At 36.7% G+C, this 16450-nt stretch overlaps 1 protein-coding gene across 1 annotated transcript in view; it reads left to right on the top strand.

Moving 5' to 3' along the window:
• Positions 1-16450, top strand: part of LOC306999562 (uncharacterized protein) — an 825164-nt gene that overhangs the window by 228993 nt on the left and 579721 nt on the right. The gene's annotated exons all lie outside the window — the stretch shown is intronic.

The raw sequence follows: 16450 nt of genomic DNA, 5'->3' as shown, positions 1-16450 counted from the left end.
TAAAGGAGAACTCCGGCAAACCTTTGGTCTGTTACCTAGTCAACCGTTATCTGAGATTTGTTTTCATGATTATCGAATGTAAATAGTTTTATCTCTAAAAACAGTTTAGCCTATAACTAGGGCTGCAACTAACGATTATTTTAATAATCGATTAATCTGTCGATTATTTTTTCGATTAATCGGATAAAAATAAAAAAGCATTCTTTTCCAACCCTTTATTCAAAAACAGAACTGACAGTGCAAATTCACAGTGCAAAAAAATCTTCAGAAAGTGCACAAACAGGCTCAGCTCCTTGAACATCCCTGAGCTGTTAAAAGTAATCTTTTTTTTTTTAATTGATTAACACAAAAAACATACACATGTGCTTTACATCTGGCAAATATATAGGACTTTTTTTAAAAATAAAGTGCACAAAAAGATATTTAAAAAAAATAAAAAATAAATAAAGAAAAATACAAATCAGAAAACTTAACAGGATTTGTTTAAACGTCAGAACTTGTTCTCCACACTACACTCACAGATGCACAGACGCACAAATTCTCACACTCACGGACGCACACACTCACAAAAAAATACAATGGATTGACCACCTCGTATGGCGTGTATTTTGCAGCTCATCCTTTCCGAGTCATTTAGACTTAGAGTAAAGAATGAAAAATTCAGTGCTGCTCGGTCTCTCTTGCGCGCAAATAGACTCGGTCTCTATGGCGCGCTCTCAGATGCACTCAGTCTCTCTCACGCGCAGACACACTCGCGTGCAAACACACTCTATATCGCGCGCTCTCGGACACACTCGGTCTCTCTTGCGCGTGCAGACACACTCGCGCGCAAACACACGTGTCTCAAGCGCAGTGTCGCTCGCGGAGTTCGCTTCACTTTTGTCTAGTCCGGCGCCCATAGCTCTGCGCTCAACTAAAATATATATATATATTTTTTTTTTTTTACATCTCCGCGACACAACGAATCGATAATGAATTTCGTTGCCAACTATTTTGATAATCGATTTTTATCGATTCGTTGTTGCAGCCCTACCTATAACGCTAGTATAACGCTAGTATATAGGGCATAGAGTTATGACAAACAAAAATCGCTTGTTAATACCACTAACAAGGCTCAAAATAGCCCCACACTAACACGGTAGCATAATGAGGGTCCCTACCTTCAAACCGAAGCATTGAGAACTTTGTCAGTGTCCAGACAGTTTAATAAGAAGATATTTTATACATACAGTCAACTTCGCGTATACAGGCAGAAGCCATCTTTGAAAAACAGTCTCTACCAGTCGATCTAATGTTGCCCCTCTGAGGAAGCGGACGACTAGGTCGTTACCCGCAGTGACAAAGTGATTGACAGCTGCTGTCAAACTCGCTAAAATGGAGAGTGACTGGAATGACGCAAGTAGCTTTTGCGGCCATTTGAAGTCGAGGACTTTTCTCCCCCACCTTCACCTGAAGTGGAGGATGTTGAATTGTCTGTGGACACAGGGCCAGAGCCATATCAATTCCAGCCGCTGGCTCAAACTGCGGTCTTAACTGCCGCATCGGTTTTTCAAGGCGACCGTTATTTAGAACGTGTCATTTTATGGTTTCCATGGTGACGCGTCATTGCTTGTCACGTGACACACTGCAGCCACAACAGTGCTGAATGAATGATGATCTGCTTTTGTCATTTTTACTTTTTTATTCAAAATATTCATGAATTAATTAGCTATGGCATGAAATATCTGATATTCCGAGTGTCAAATATATGCAAGTGGATGGGTTTTGTTGTTTAAACACCTTTATAACGATCACATTAGTTGGGCACTGCAGCTCACTGTCCCTGGTAGAGAATGTGTGTTGTAGGGAGATTTGACGGAAGCAGATGCTTTTATACCAGTGGCTGCCAAGGGCGTGGTGAGCTCGCACCAACTTTATTTCTCTATAACACATCGTCCCCTTGGAATTATAAGGTTCTATCTGCATTCTGACTGGTTTTGAGATATTGAGCTTTAAAGTTTTTGCATTCCATTCAACTGTGTAGAAAGAACCTTTTTATTTTCTAAATAAAAAGTTCCAAAATGTACACAACTTAAAAAACAACATCACATAATGTAAATAAGTTGTCACAGAATAAGAATATGTGAATAACTCATTTTTGACAAAAATGTCAGATAGAACCTTATAATTTCAAGGGGACGACATGTGAACATTTGGATAAAACTCAGTAAGGAATTATCGAATCAGCAGTGAATTTTGGACACTTGACTCTTCTTGACTGCCACTGCAAGAGAAAAAAAATTACAGCTATATTTAAACAGAATTTTTCTAAGTAAATTTTCCTTTTACCCAAGTATTGACTTACCATATATGGCTGCCTTGATTGCCTTGTCAAGGACACCTCTCTGCACCACTGAAAGAAACTGATAATACAGGAAAGGTAGAGTTATCCTTTTTTTTTTTTTTTATTCTGCACTGCATTTTCACTTTTACAAATAAAAGGATATTGAAATCTCACAAAGGCAGAAACTGCAACAATCAGTTTGAAGCTCAAAAAAAGTGCATCTCTCCATGGTAAAAGTGCTCCACGTGGCTCTGGGGGTTAATAAAGGCCTTCTAAAGCAAAGCGATCTGTTTGTGTAAGAAAAATATCCCTATTTAACACGTTACCAAGTAAAATTCTAGCTTTCAGCCAAACGCAGTTTACTGTGGCTAATGTGCAGCTTATGACGTCGAAAGTAGCATGGTGTAGCATTAGACTTAAGTTGAATCTGTATGTTTGTTGTTTGTCCGGAAGCTAATTATTTTACTTTAGGAAGTTTTAAATAATATTTTTCTTACACAAACGCATTGCTTTGCTTCAGAAGGCCTTTATTAACCCACCAAAGCCATGTGGACCACTCATGGATAGATGCAGTTTTTTAGAGATTAAGAAGAATACTCCATATTTGTGAGTCCGCGCAAGTGGACAGAAACACAAAAATATATATATATTTTTTTAATTCGTCTTTTGAATTCGGTTATTTTTCTGTTTATTACGGTGAAGCTGTTTTGAATCAATCTTTAATGTATAAAGCGCTATATAAATAAAGGTGACTTGACTATGAACATTATATACTGTACCTCTGCAGACCAAAGCTTCAGGTCAGAGCCTCTCCAGGACCAGCACAATTGTTGGGCCAGTGGGCCGGTCAGCATCTGGATAAGGATGCGTCTTGTGTTGGCAGATGGGTCGGGATCCGATATTGTTCCAGACAGAGAAAGATGGAAACAAAGACATAAGTGCAGAGAACATATCAATTCATAAATTAGACAAACAAAATCAATTAATAGTTGACAAATGATTAAAAAGTATTTATTCTACTTATTAAAGTGGGTCTCATGATTATCCTCACCTTGTCGTTGCACAAACTGTCTCCACTTCCGCTACTGAAAATAAAAAGTATGTTTTATTATTACAGTAATGAATTACACATTACACAAACCTGTAGGTGGTAACAAATAAGTATATTTTGTCATAATCAACTGAATCATTGACTCAACTGGTTCCTCGAAAAACAGCACAACAAAATTTGTTTGCAAATTAAACAGCATTAATACCAGACCAGCATATACCTCAACTCTAATGATGACCAAATAAAAGTGTTCGAATTAACAAGTTTTATCTTAAAGGGGTCATGACATGGTTTTTTTTATTTTATTATTATGTTCCCTTAGGTGCAATTATAGTATTACTAAAAAAAAAAAAATCAAAAAACGTTTAAAATGTAGTGATTTATGAGCTTTTCCCACCCTGTTTCTCATCCTCTGATTCAAACAGTCTGTTTTGGGGGTGTTTCCCCTTTAAGAGTTCAGTGTTAACGCCCACTGTTATGATTGGCTAACGTCAGAGCCTATGCATCAATTATTGACGCCCCCAGCCAGAATATTTGCGGATACAGCGTAACTGTTTAATAGCGGGTGATGCATGCGAAGCGATGGCTCTTGCAATAAGACCTTATATGTTTGAGCCGGAATCCGATGAGGAATCAGAGGAAAATTAACCATCACCACAACAGCGAAGACTGGATCAGCCCGTGTCCACATGGAAAGTGTAACTATTTTGAACTAATAAAAAAATTGTAACCCGAGACACTTGAAAACGGATTATTGTTGCATAATTATCCTATAGCTTAATTTGCTAACAGTTTAACATGATTTTTAACTAATTTCAATGAAATGATAGGTTCTACCACGGACAAAAATGCATGCACAGGCCATATTTGAAAATGCAGGATTGATAAGGCAACATTTTTAATTTTCTATCACATGTAGGCCTACTAGAAAGGCTACATATTTTCACGATTATCTTATACAAATGTGTTTATATTAGCCAGTGATAAAAAGTAATAGTGTAAATACCCTTAAAATGACAATTCTACATAAAAAGGTGTCATATCAAACACATTTATGATTGCTTTAAACATTCACAGGTGCACTTGTGGCAATTGTGGTGCAATGCCCACTGAGCAAGAACATAAATGCTGCATGGACACACACACACACACACACACACACACACAACTTTCCAAAACACCTTTCGAATGTATATTTTTAAATGTCTTTTCTCTGTTTCCATCAGGCGCTACAGGCATTTGGCTTACAGAAGCTTTGTCAGTTGGTGCTGGGGCTATCTAGGCAGAAAGATCAGGGTTGTAATACCATCATGTGTTGTCCTGTGTATACGGCAAACATTCCCAGATGCGGAAGGCAGCTATGTCGGATTCAAACTGCCCCTCGACTAAACCTTGACACATGCTCAGCAATGGCCTCCTCCAATGAAGGTCTGTCATACTGTGTGCATAGACTGTCAGGCACTGTAATTTTATGCAGCTCCTCCATGTAGGGAAAAGGATCTGGCAGAACCTCTTCAAACAGCAGTGTCATCAGATTGTAGACGTAGCCTGGAATTTTTTTTTGTAACACTGTAAATTAAGTTCTATGCACTTTGTGTCTATTGTATTTAGTTTTTTGTAAATTACTAATTAAAACATCTATTCAAACTTACAGTACGTTGGGTTGGATGTCACTGGTTTTGTGGTGTACAATCCTTTAGCCTTGGGGAACAAAAGTCTGTACATTGGCTTTCCAGATGATGTAGTAGCCTTTGGACGGTTAGAATTTTCATTGAAATGCATGCCGGCCAAATACAACCTAAAACAGCAGAAAAAAACATGTAGTTACTAAAAAGTAGGAGTGACACAGTGTTATTATTTTTTCAAGATAAATTTTAAATAATAAGAAATGACAAAGCATTCGAAAAGTTATAACTGCTTTTCAAATTACGTTATAGCTTATGCTAGGCTTCCTGTATTACATACAATTATGAAATAATATGACTTTATGGTTCAGTAAATGTCAATAAGATGCTTCTATACAACTTTACATTGCATTCCTGCACAGCATTCCAATAAAAGGAAATACCACACTTTTGGGGGCAAAGCGTAAAATAACACTGTGAAAGGCCTCCAAGGATGAGGTCTGGAAGTGAGGGCTGAGCTTTGCTACATCTTTGAGGACTCTGTTGTTAGTCAGCACCTTTTCGACTCAAAAGTGGTTAAAAAAAGTGGTTTTGAACCTGGAATAGTAGCATGTATGAATATGCTGTATTCCCCCCGTGTGGTTCTGGGATTTTTGCTCACTGTTCTTGTGATAATTTTGACCCCACGGGGTGAGATCCTGCGTGGAGCCCCAGATCGAGGGAGATTATCAGTGGTCTTGTATGTCTTCCATTTCCTAATAATTGCTCCCACAGTTGATTTCTTCACACCAAGCTGCTTACCTATTGCAGATTCAGTCTTCCCAGCCTGGTGCAAGTCTACAATTTTGTTTCTGGTGTCCTTTGACAGCTCTTTGGTCTTGGCCATAGTGGAGTTTGGAGTGTGACTGTTTGAGGTTGTGGAAAGGTGTCTTTTATACTGATAACAAGTTAAAATAGGTGCCATTAATACAGGTAATGAGTGGAGGACATAGAAGCCTCTTAAAGAAGTTGTTACAGGTCTGTGAGAGTCTGAAGTCTTGCTTGTTTGTAGGTGACCAAATACTTATTTTCCACCATAATTTGCAAATAAATTCATTAAAAATTCTACAATGTGATTTTCTGAATTTTTTTTTCTCATTTTGTCTCTCATAGTTGAAGTGTACCTATGATGAAAATTACAGGCCTGTTTCATCTTTTTAAGTGGGAGAACTTGCACAATTTGTGGCTGACTAAATACTTTTTTGCCCCACTGTATCTTTGAGCAACAGTTTTCTGGCAAAGCCAGCATCATGTTGAGATTTGTTCTCGAAACAGTCATCCTTAAAATGTACAGAACAAACGCTTAAACTAACACTGCCGTCACTGGGACGTCCGCAAAAAATAAACTGCATCCATTTTTCCCTGACGTCTGGATCTTTCGGCAGCGTATTCAGAGATTTTGTTTGTCCACAGCCAGGAACAGCACATCTGCGGCATCGTAATTTCCCTGTACACAGACCCACTCGCTGTCCGTCGACTGAACACTTGTGTGAGGCGTGCGGCGAGCGGGCGCGACAACGATACGAAATGAGTGTAGTTGTCTTGCGCTTTAAGCGTAGTTGTCTTGTGCATGGAGGCGGTCATATGCAAACGCTGGTACGTCACTTCGTACCGTGACGTCACTTCTTACCATGGATCCAGAACGAGCTGTATTTAGAGCTTGATTAAATAAATTATTCGTTTATAATGGGGAGGACGTCTTGAGCTATGAAACTTGCAGGACGTTTTTATGGTACAAAGACCTCTTATGTACCAAAAGATCAAGGGAAATTTGGTTTCTCATGTCATGACCCCTTTAAACATTAAAATCAGCAATGATTATATGAATGACAGGCTGAGGCTGCATGGTCTAATGTTAACGCAGTGTTTCCCAATGTTCCTGGAGGCACATCAACACTTTACCACTTTACCTCTTCATAATCAATCACACCTGAATCAACTCAGCTCTTCTTCTTCTTCTTCTTCTTCTTCTTCTTTGGGATTTTTCGGCAGCCGGCATCCAATAAGTTGCATTGCTGCCATCTATGGGCCTACCCCACTATTACATTACACTCTATTATATACTCCAGTGTCTATTAAAAATTTAAAAAGACAGTAGTTTCCCCTCTCGCTTACTCCTAAAATAGTTTTCAGAGTTAAATCTTCCACACCAATTCCTCTCAGTTCTGTGAATAATTCCTGCCTTTGAAGGTCATACCTCCTACACGACATCAACACATGTTCCACTGTCTCAGGTTCCATACATAAACACAGGCCACTCTGATGCTTTCCAATAATAAATAAAGTGCTATTCAAACACGTGTGACCAATTCTCATTCTAGACATAATAACCTGTTCCTTACGGCTGCTCCCCCCTCTGCTTTTATTGATATTAACTTTATTATTTACCCTGAATAGATGTCTCCCTTTGACTTCTTGCTCCCATTTTTGTTGCCATTTTAAAATTGTTTCCTGCCACACTACACTTTTACCTTCTGCCTTAGATAAATTTAAATTTACATCTATAGACTCTTTTTGAACAGCCATTTTAGCCAATTTATCAGCCTTTTCATTATAGCCTATGTAATGCCTACATGAGCTGGAACCCATATAAATGAAATGTCTACCCCTCTCCTTTTCACATCTCTAATTGCTATTAAAATATCATATACAAGGTCTAGTCTACTCTTTGATGATCCTTTCCCAATACTATTGATAGCTGACACTGAGTCACTGCATATCAATACTTTTTGATTCTGAATCTGCTCAGTCCATTGCACTGCCATCAAGATTGCATATAATTCCACTGTGAATACACTTAAAAAATTTGATGTTCTCTTAAAATCTTGGACATTCCACCTCTGAATAATAAAAGCTGCTCCTGTAGCACCAGTTATTTGATCTTTTGAACCATCTGTCAAAAATTATAATATGTTCCTGATATCTCTCCGTTATCTGACTCAACTCAGCTCGTTAGTAGACCAGAAATATATGGGTCCGATAAGGCAGGGAGACATCCAAAATATAGCTAACGTTACTGTTGTGTGCCTCAAGGAGCAGGGAAACACTGGTCTAGCTAACTGACAATTTAAAACATATGAAACTGTTTTTTAAAAGTTTTACAAATATGAAGTTTTTGCTAAGTGTTCAAATTAAAAACAACTAGCAATGGAATTAAAAAAATGTAACGTTATCTTAGATTTTACCTCAGTAAGTTAGGCTAACGTTACGCCTAGGAGATTGAGAGCAAATAAACCACACAGGGAATTCAACTGAAAAATAAATTTCAAAACCTTAAAAATACAACATAATATACATAAAGTGACAATTAACATATTCTAAATGATGACTAGAACGTAATGTATAGCTTTTACATACCTTTTCCCCTGGGAGCTCTCGCTGAGTCGCTGGTAGTCGACCGTTACAGCAAAAAGAGGCGCATGCGCAGTGCTCCAAAAGTCTGTGTGCAAATGATGACGCAGTTATTAAGTTATTTACATCGTAAATCTAGCCATTTTTTATATTTAAATATATTTTTTATTTGATATACATTTAAACGCTATGATTGTTATATTACACTTGTATTAAATTACAAAACTGCAAACAATCTAACAAGTAATAAAAATACAAATATGTAGGCTAATAAAAAAATAACATTTGGGAGGCTGATTACAAGGCTTTTAGGATTAATTTAGGAGTAAATTTGTCTTTTTTTCTCTTCTGACTGTTGTGATCAGTCACTCTGTATTTTTTTGGGAAGACATGTGAAGTGAACAACATGCGGAAAACTAATTAAATTAATGTTTTTTCCTGTAAGGGTTTAAAATTAAACTAAAACATTTAAATGATGGATACGAAATAAAGTTTTGATAGCTAAGTTATGCTGTTCCATCCACATTTGTATTTTGTCTAAATGTAGGCTACTGTACGGTTGGAAATGTATTTCTTGCATTTGAAATACATTTTGAAATATATTTTGAAACATGAAAGTTGAAACAAAATATATTTTCACTTTCAAAAATATATTTAACCAAACTTCACTGTTCACAACATATATTTACAATATATTTTGGCCAGGAATTTTTTTTTTTTTTTTCATATGGGATCAAACTGTGTTGGACTGGAAAGGCTAACTTATATTGCTAAATGCAAGAGGAAAGACTTTGATCAGCTGTGGGAGCCATACATAAATATTATGTAAAACTGGGAATGTAGACCTTACAGAAAAAGACTTTGTAAACACTGTCTGTAACAAAATAATGTATTTTTTATTTTTATTTTTGTATTAGGCCTACATTTTACTTTTTCTTTGTGTGAAGTGTAAATTGAATCTTGTTCTGTGGTTATAAAACGAGAAAAGGAAATAAATAAAAAAATATTAATGGAAGGCTACTAGTGAATAGGCGAATCTGCCTGGCCCTGATTGGTTGCGGGGGTGTCCCGTTCGCGCGTGCGTTGGAGGCTGATGACGTCACCGCTCGCGGTCTCTTCTCTCATTGAGTTTCAGCGTCGAGTCTTCTGAGGTGAGGAGAGCAGTTCACGGTATTTCTCATCTTTACACAACCATCAAACACACTTTATACAAGCGGCAGACTCATTTCTGTATTGTTTTCATCGATCACAGCGATTCTTGAACGTCTTTTCTGGCGTCTTCTCACTGAAATAAACATGTAGTGCAGCAGCAGCGAGCATGAGGAGAACATGTTGAGTTCATTCAGTCCTGAGCGATTTTGTGTTGGTTTGTGTGATTGTCTCGATGTTTGGAGTGAAAACTGTTACTGAATGTCAAGGAAAAGTTTGAGATCTATGAGGGGAATTGATGGGATCGATCCCAAGTGTTGCTGTTGCCATTTTCATGTTTACCTTTATTTCTTTGTCGACATTTATATTTGGTAGATTACATTTACTTATTCAAATTAATGTCAGACACTTTATATTGCCCATGAGCAATGAACGTGGGGAATTTCAAATCTATACAAGCATTGAATATAAATATTTTTAACACCGGTTATTCCACGCAAAGGTTATCCTTACCATGAAAAAAAGTTTACCTAAAGATAAAAATCCTTTTTAAGTTGTCCATTTAGGTCTGATAAACTGTATTAATGTGCTGTATCAATTTTTATGAAAATTGCTTTGTTTTTCCACCACATATGAGGTGAGGGACAATGCTTAAATTTCAACCAACCATATTTCATGCTTTCAATGGATCAAACCCCCTTTTTAAAACTTTATTTTAACATAAAGCGTTTGGCTGAAAGATGGAGGCGTGCCTGAGAAATAAATACACTAATTTAGTCATAACAGCACTGCCTGTTGAGTTTATAAGGGCTATAATAAACATATCATATAATAAAGGCTAGATGTCTCGTCCGCGAAACTAAACTTTTTTTGCACAGGCCTATCTAAAGGGTTAATGGTGCCGTTATCAACAGTAAAAATGACAAATGTTACCTCTTCCCAACAGGGAAACCCACCAACAATCAAAAATGCATGATTATATGGTGTCATGGCTTTGCAATCAAAAAATTTGGTTATAATGGAAGACAATGGGGCAAAAACAGCCACGAACAGTAAATGAGGGAGAAAAAGTTAAAATCTGATGCTGCACAAAAACTAACAATGCATCAAAACCAATGTTGTTTCTAATCTTTGACACGTCCAAGACTGTGATAAAAGATTTTTTTAAAATCCAGTCCACATTCACATTTTATATTGAAAAGAAGTCATTTTTAGTGTTTTTCCCCCAGATTAGTGACATCATTTATGAATTTGGCAATTAAAGAGTTTAAATCCTGAATTTTTTTAAAAACATTTTGTAGTTTTGATCAGGACTGAGGTTGATGAATAGATTTATGGAAAAAATTTTTTTTTTTTAAATTCATCTGATACATTTTTACAGCAGTTTAAAGTAGTGGCTGTTTTCAGCCATGAACATAACGAAAGGGTAGTGAATTTGAACAATGCTACAAGGGTTAAATGACTGATCGTTTCGCTAGATGAGACCCTATTGCTCAGCTGAGATCATCCAGAGCCATTTCAAGCACTTCAGAGCCCTTTGAAACTGCATCGATGTGGACATTTTGCTTGCCATTGAAGTCCATTGTGTGGAGAAAATTCCTGAAATGTTTTCCTTAATTTATTTTCCACTGAAGAAAGAAAGACATAAACATCTTGGATGGCATTGTGGTGAGTAAATTATCAGGACATTTTCATTTTGGGGTGAACTAATCCTTTAACAACTGTTTTATCAGGACATTTATTGTGTTGTAAACATAATCGATTCTGTGACGTTGACTTTAAATTTCTTGTTTCAGGCGAGGCGAAGAATCGTAAGAGGGCTGCTTTTAGCTGGTGAGACGAACCTGTACTAAAAGGTAAAACCATCGTAAATGTCATGTTAATATGGACGAATGCAGCAGTTTTCTTCGCTTAAGGCCATTGCACAGTCCGAAATTCGCATGCGAAATTTTCGCACGTTAAAAAATAAATACGACCTCACAAATATATTATATAAATGCTAACACGAAAAATAAAATAAAATGTATATTTTTAGGGCTGTAATCAACCAAAGAAAATCTTGGTCGACTGAAGTCCTGAAATTTTCGACTAAAAATCGACTAAAAATGACGTTAGAAAAAAAAAAGTTACATTAATTAGCTGCGCAATGTGCGCAGTACTTGGTAGCCTTGTTGTCCGCTTAAATGAATTGTAAATAAACATAAAAAACTAGTAGGCCATTTTCAGTATATTAAATAGTTTTTGACCCAATTATTTTGCACTGAAATGAGTCTGACACACGAGTTTGTCGGCTCTGACAGCGTTGCATCACGCGCACCTGCGCAATATCATAGCCTATGATTTCCGAAAATAGTACTATGTTGTTAACTAGTGATATCATCACAAGAACTTTTGAGCAATATGCACCATAATTTAGACAATTGTTTTTATCATATGTATTATAATAACTGACAGGCACTATCATTTCAGCCGTGAAGCTCGCACAGAGTGAGGCTGAACACAGAAGCGCAGCTTCGCGACTGAGACACGAACAGACTATTAACTTAAAGCTTTTACTCTTAAACACAAAAGGCACGTCCATTTCAATAAAAAAATAATATTTATTAAACAAACCAGATCAAGAGCAAAAACGAAATAAAGTGCATAACTAAAAAATAAAGCATAGGCTCAAAACTAATACAAACAGTGGGCAGAGCGCATTGCGCATTAGGCTCCAATAATTATATCCCGTTTTCTATTAAAATAAATGCTGCCACACTGCGTCTTAGTTGACATGGTAGAAGAGGACTGACTATGAATTAAACGCTCTCACAATTAAATAAATAATATTCAGGAAACCTAGTATTTTCTTCAATCTGTCTCTCTTCTCCGGTGGGTTGGGCTAATCCAAAAGACGTGAAAACAAGGGGGGTGTTCTGAAGACAGACTGTTACCTGTGGAACAGGGGTGCTCTGAAAACACCCCCATTAGCAACTAGTGCTTTCCACCTGATGAAATGAATGCGGCAAAACTGATGAAATGAACGCGCCAAAAAATCGACCAATCAGAATTTTGGTCGAGCCAGAACGTATGCGACCAACAATCGACTAATCGACTGGGAGATTACAGCCCTATATATTTTATGTTCTGTTGAGAGAGCCAACCCGTCTTCATTCGGTGGGTAGTATTACTTTTGGTTTGCGCATTGTAATTCACAGAATTACAAAAAAAATATTTTGGCAACTAAAAGCTGGAGATTTTTTTGACACGTCTGTAACGCATGTGTATTTCCCTCAAATTAAATATCAAACGCATGTGTAGTAGAGGTCGACCGATTCATCGGTTTTGCCGATATATCGGTACCGATAGTTGATTAGTGGAACTATTGCTATCGGCAAAAATCCACACCGATAGTTTTTCCGGGTTGTGTCTGTTGCTGGGGCGACTAAGAAGTGTGCGCTGTCATTTCACAGTACGAGAGCGCTGAGAAGAGTCTGCTGACATTATACAGAGCGAGAGCGGCCTCTAGAGGACAAATAATAAACTAACAATGGCTGAGTTGTTTACGTTAACACACGTGAGGCAGCGCAGCACGGAGATCACACGCTACACGGAGAGCGCTGACACTCCAGATGCGCTTTTAAAACACAGACAGCGAAACGGTATGAATACAGAACACTACAGTCCATGTTTCCATATCATTATAGAGTAATTAATTTGTTGACTAGATCCTGCTTTAGCAGAGAAAGAACAGCAGTAATGTTATTTGTTGAGTCTGAGAGGAATAACATTAGTAGTGGCTTCCTCAAGCGAATAAAGCAATATGACAAAAACACACGCAAACCTGACCCAAATGTTTAATGTCGCAATTGTGACTGTCTATTTGCATTAGTTTATATCCAGCTGGTCATTTTTATGCATTCATTAGCCGGCAAAGCTTTCTCAGCATTGATAAACAAATCAGAAAAGCATTCGATTCAATTATTTTGTATCACTGCAATAAATATTGTAATATTGTACATTAGATAATCATCAAGTGTTCTAATATATAAGCAAATAAAGTAAGGGACTATGTTATATACATTTATTAAATGTTAGTGCTCTGGCCTTTGCAGATATTTAAATATGGCCATCTTTAAGCATAGCAGACTCTTTGGATTCATATGAAATGGTAACACTTTACAATAAGATAATTTTTTTAGCATTAACTAAGGTAAATAAATGTATCATTGTCCATTGTTAGTTTGTTAATTTAAAGTTCAATTTTAATTTAAATTCAAAGTTAGTTTGTTTGTTAATACATTTTAAATTTCAGTTTTAATTTTATCTGCTAAACTTGGTGTACTATGAACTAACATGAATGATCAAGGTTTAATTGTCTCGCTCAAATATGGATACATGCTGCAAAAAAATTTGTATAATGCATATAGTTCATGAAAGCTAGATAATACATCCATGTTAACAAAAGAGGACTTGCAACGTGTTACCTATGAAAGGTTTCTAGGTTATAGCTAAAGAAACCTGTAATATTTTAATGTTCAAATTATTTTCTGTAGAACTTCCCATTTTAATATATTCATATTTTTATATTTATTTAATTTAGCACATTTCAGTTAAGCACGGTTTTACTTGGAGTTTTTTTTTAATCCAGTATCCATTTAAAAATATTGGCTGATTAATCGTTATCGGCACGTACGGTCAAAACTAAGTATCGGTAAAATCCACTATCGGTCGACCTCTCATATGTAGACCGATATTTTTCTAATGTCTGGACTCCTTTATTAAGGGAGTATGGATATATAAACAGACGTATACAATATATTGGTATTAAATGCATTTATATTTCAAGTTTTACTGCAAATGTCACGTCCATAATGCTGGAATTGCACAGCTGGTTTACAGGCTTCATCTATCCTGACTCAAATAATGTGTTTCTAACAGCAAACACTCAGAATAAAGTGAGATGATCTGCTGATGATCCTGAATGGCTTGTTGATTGAGTGTTGATAGTCTGAGGCTCATCAATATTAACAGATCTTCTGAAAACACTCTTTATTTCATGACAATAGTTCCTGTTTTCACCTCATTTATTATGCTGATGTCTTCAGATCACCTGTAAATTGTCACTTAAAGCAATTCCAATTCCACTAAAGCTCATTTCATTGGTGTCAGCAGACTGAGGGGATTTGTTGGCTACTGTATATGTTTATTTCTGTGCTTATAATTTTAACTGTTTTTCTTACCATTATTTATATTTGGAAGAATTTAAATTATTTACATTCTTTTCTTTATTTCTAGATACCTGTATTTTAATGAAGAATAATGTTAGGAATTAGGATTAGCATTAAAATAATAAATTAATTGGCATCAGTTACTGTACGGTGAATAGATAGACAGACATAAATGATTAGAAGTGTATTTTATTATAAAAACAAACTCAGTGATTTATATTTTTGATTTTGGCAGATCAGCTCCTCCCACTGTAATTCATCATCAGTGAAGCTCCTCCCACTGCAATCACATCATCAGTGAAGCTCCTCCCACTGCAATCACATCATCAGTGAAGCTCCTCCCACAGTAATTCTCCAATAAATGCTGTAAATCCACATCAGCTACAAGTGGAGACGAGCATGAAAGCATCAGGAAGAGCTGAAATCTGCAGAGACTGAGTTTATTAAAGAGGACAGTGAGAACACGAGTGATCCAGAACCCTGCAGAATGAAACACACTGAAGATCCTGAAGAACAAAGAGGTTGGTGTTTATTCTTCATTCGTTCATGATGCTGAACAACATTCATGTTAGAAACATTCAAGCACTTCATCTCATTTAGATAAACAGTTATACTATGAAATGGTGCAGAATGTTCTGGGTTTTCTTCAACAAATGGTCAGTAAAGGGAGATTTGAGACATTTATATATTGATTATCAATAATAGATAAAGCTAAATACTATTTTACATTTATTTTAGATCTGGTTTACAATTTGCAACAATGTTACCAGAATTTTAGTCATTTTCAACATTATTTTTTTATATTTTAGGAACAATCAGTAAACGCCAAGTTACTGATAAAGTTGTATTTGTCAAATATCATACAAGTTATTCATAGTTATAGAGATTCTTCTTACGGTGCGTTCACACTGGACGCGAGTGATTTCAATGTTAAAGGATTAGTTCACTTTTAAAGTGAAAATTCTGTCATCATATACTCACCCTTAAGTTGTTTCAAACCTGTATGAATTTCTTTCCTCTGCAGAACACAAAGGAAGATATTTAGAAGAATGTCAGTAACCAGACAGTTTTTGGTTCCCATTGACTTCCATAGTATATTTTTTTCCTACTATGGAAGTCAATGGGAACCAAAAACTTCAGCAGAGGAGAGAAATTCATACAGGTTTGAAACAACTTAAGGGTGAGTATATGATGACAGAATTTTCACTTTAAAAGTGAACTAATCCTTTAAGTCAATGCAAAGATGTGTACAAAAATTCCTGCGGCGCGAATGAGGCTCCACTCCACTTGAATGTTAAACGTTTGTGTTATTTCTCACAGGGTTATTCACTTGAACTTGTGTTTCTGGTGTCCCACTTTCACATGCGCATGAATGGAAGTCTATGAAGGAAAAGTCTAGTGTGAACGGTAGGGGTGTGATGAGATCTCGTGCCACGAGATCTCGCGAGACTAAAATGTGACGAGATTTCTCGTCGAGTGAAAAGCTGTCTCGCGATATCGCCATAATTAGCATAGAATATGCCATAGCTACATTCACATTACATTACGTTGTACACCGCGGCACCGGCCGCCTCCACTGTCGTTTTGCTATTGTAAACGTCTACTCTGCTCATCCAGCACGAGTTGCAGTCGCACACAGAGTGTGACAGTGCAGCAGGAATCAGCTCACTGATCGCGTTACGATGGCGGAGGATTTGTTGCG

Source organism: Phoxinus phoxinus, assembly GCF_949152265.1.
Source record: "Phoxinus phoxinus genome assembly, chromosome: 1".
In the NCBI taxonomy this organism is placed as follows: Eukaryota; Metazoa; Chordata; class Actinopteri; order Cypriniformes; family Leuciscidae; genus Phoxinus; species Phoxinus phoxinus.
This window is presented reverse-complemented; position numbering and strand designations above follow the sequence as displayed.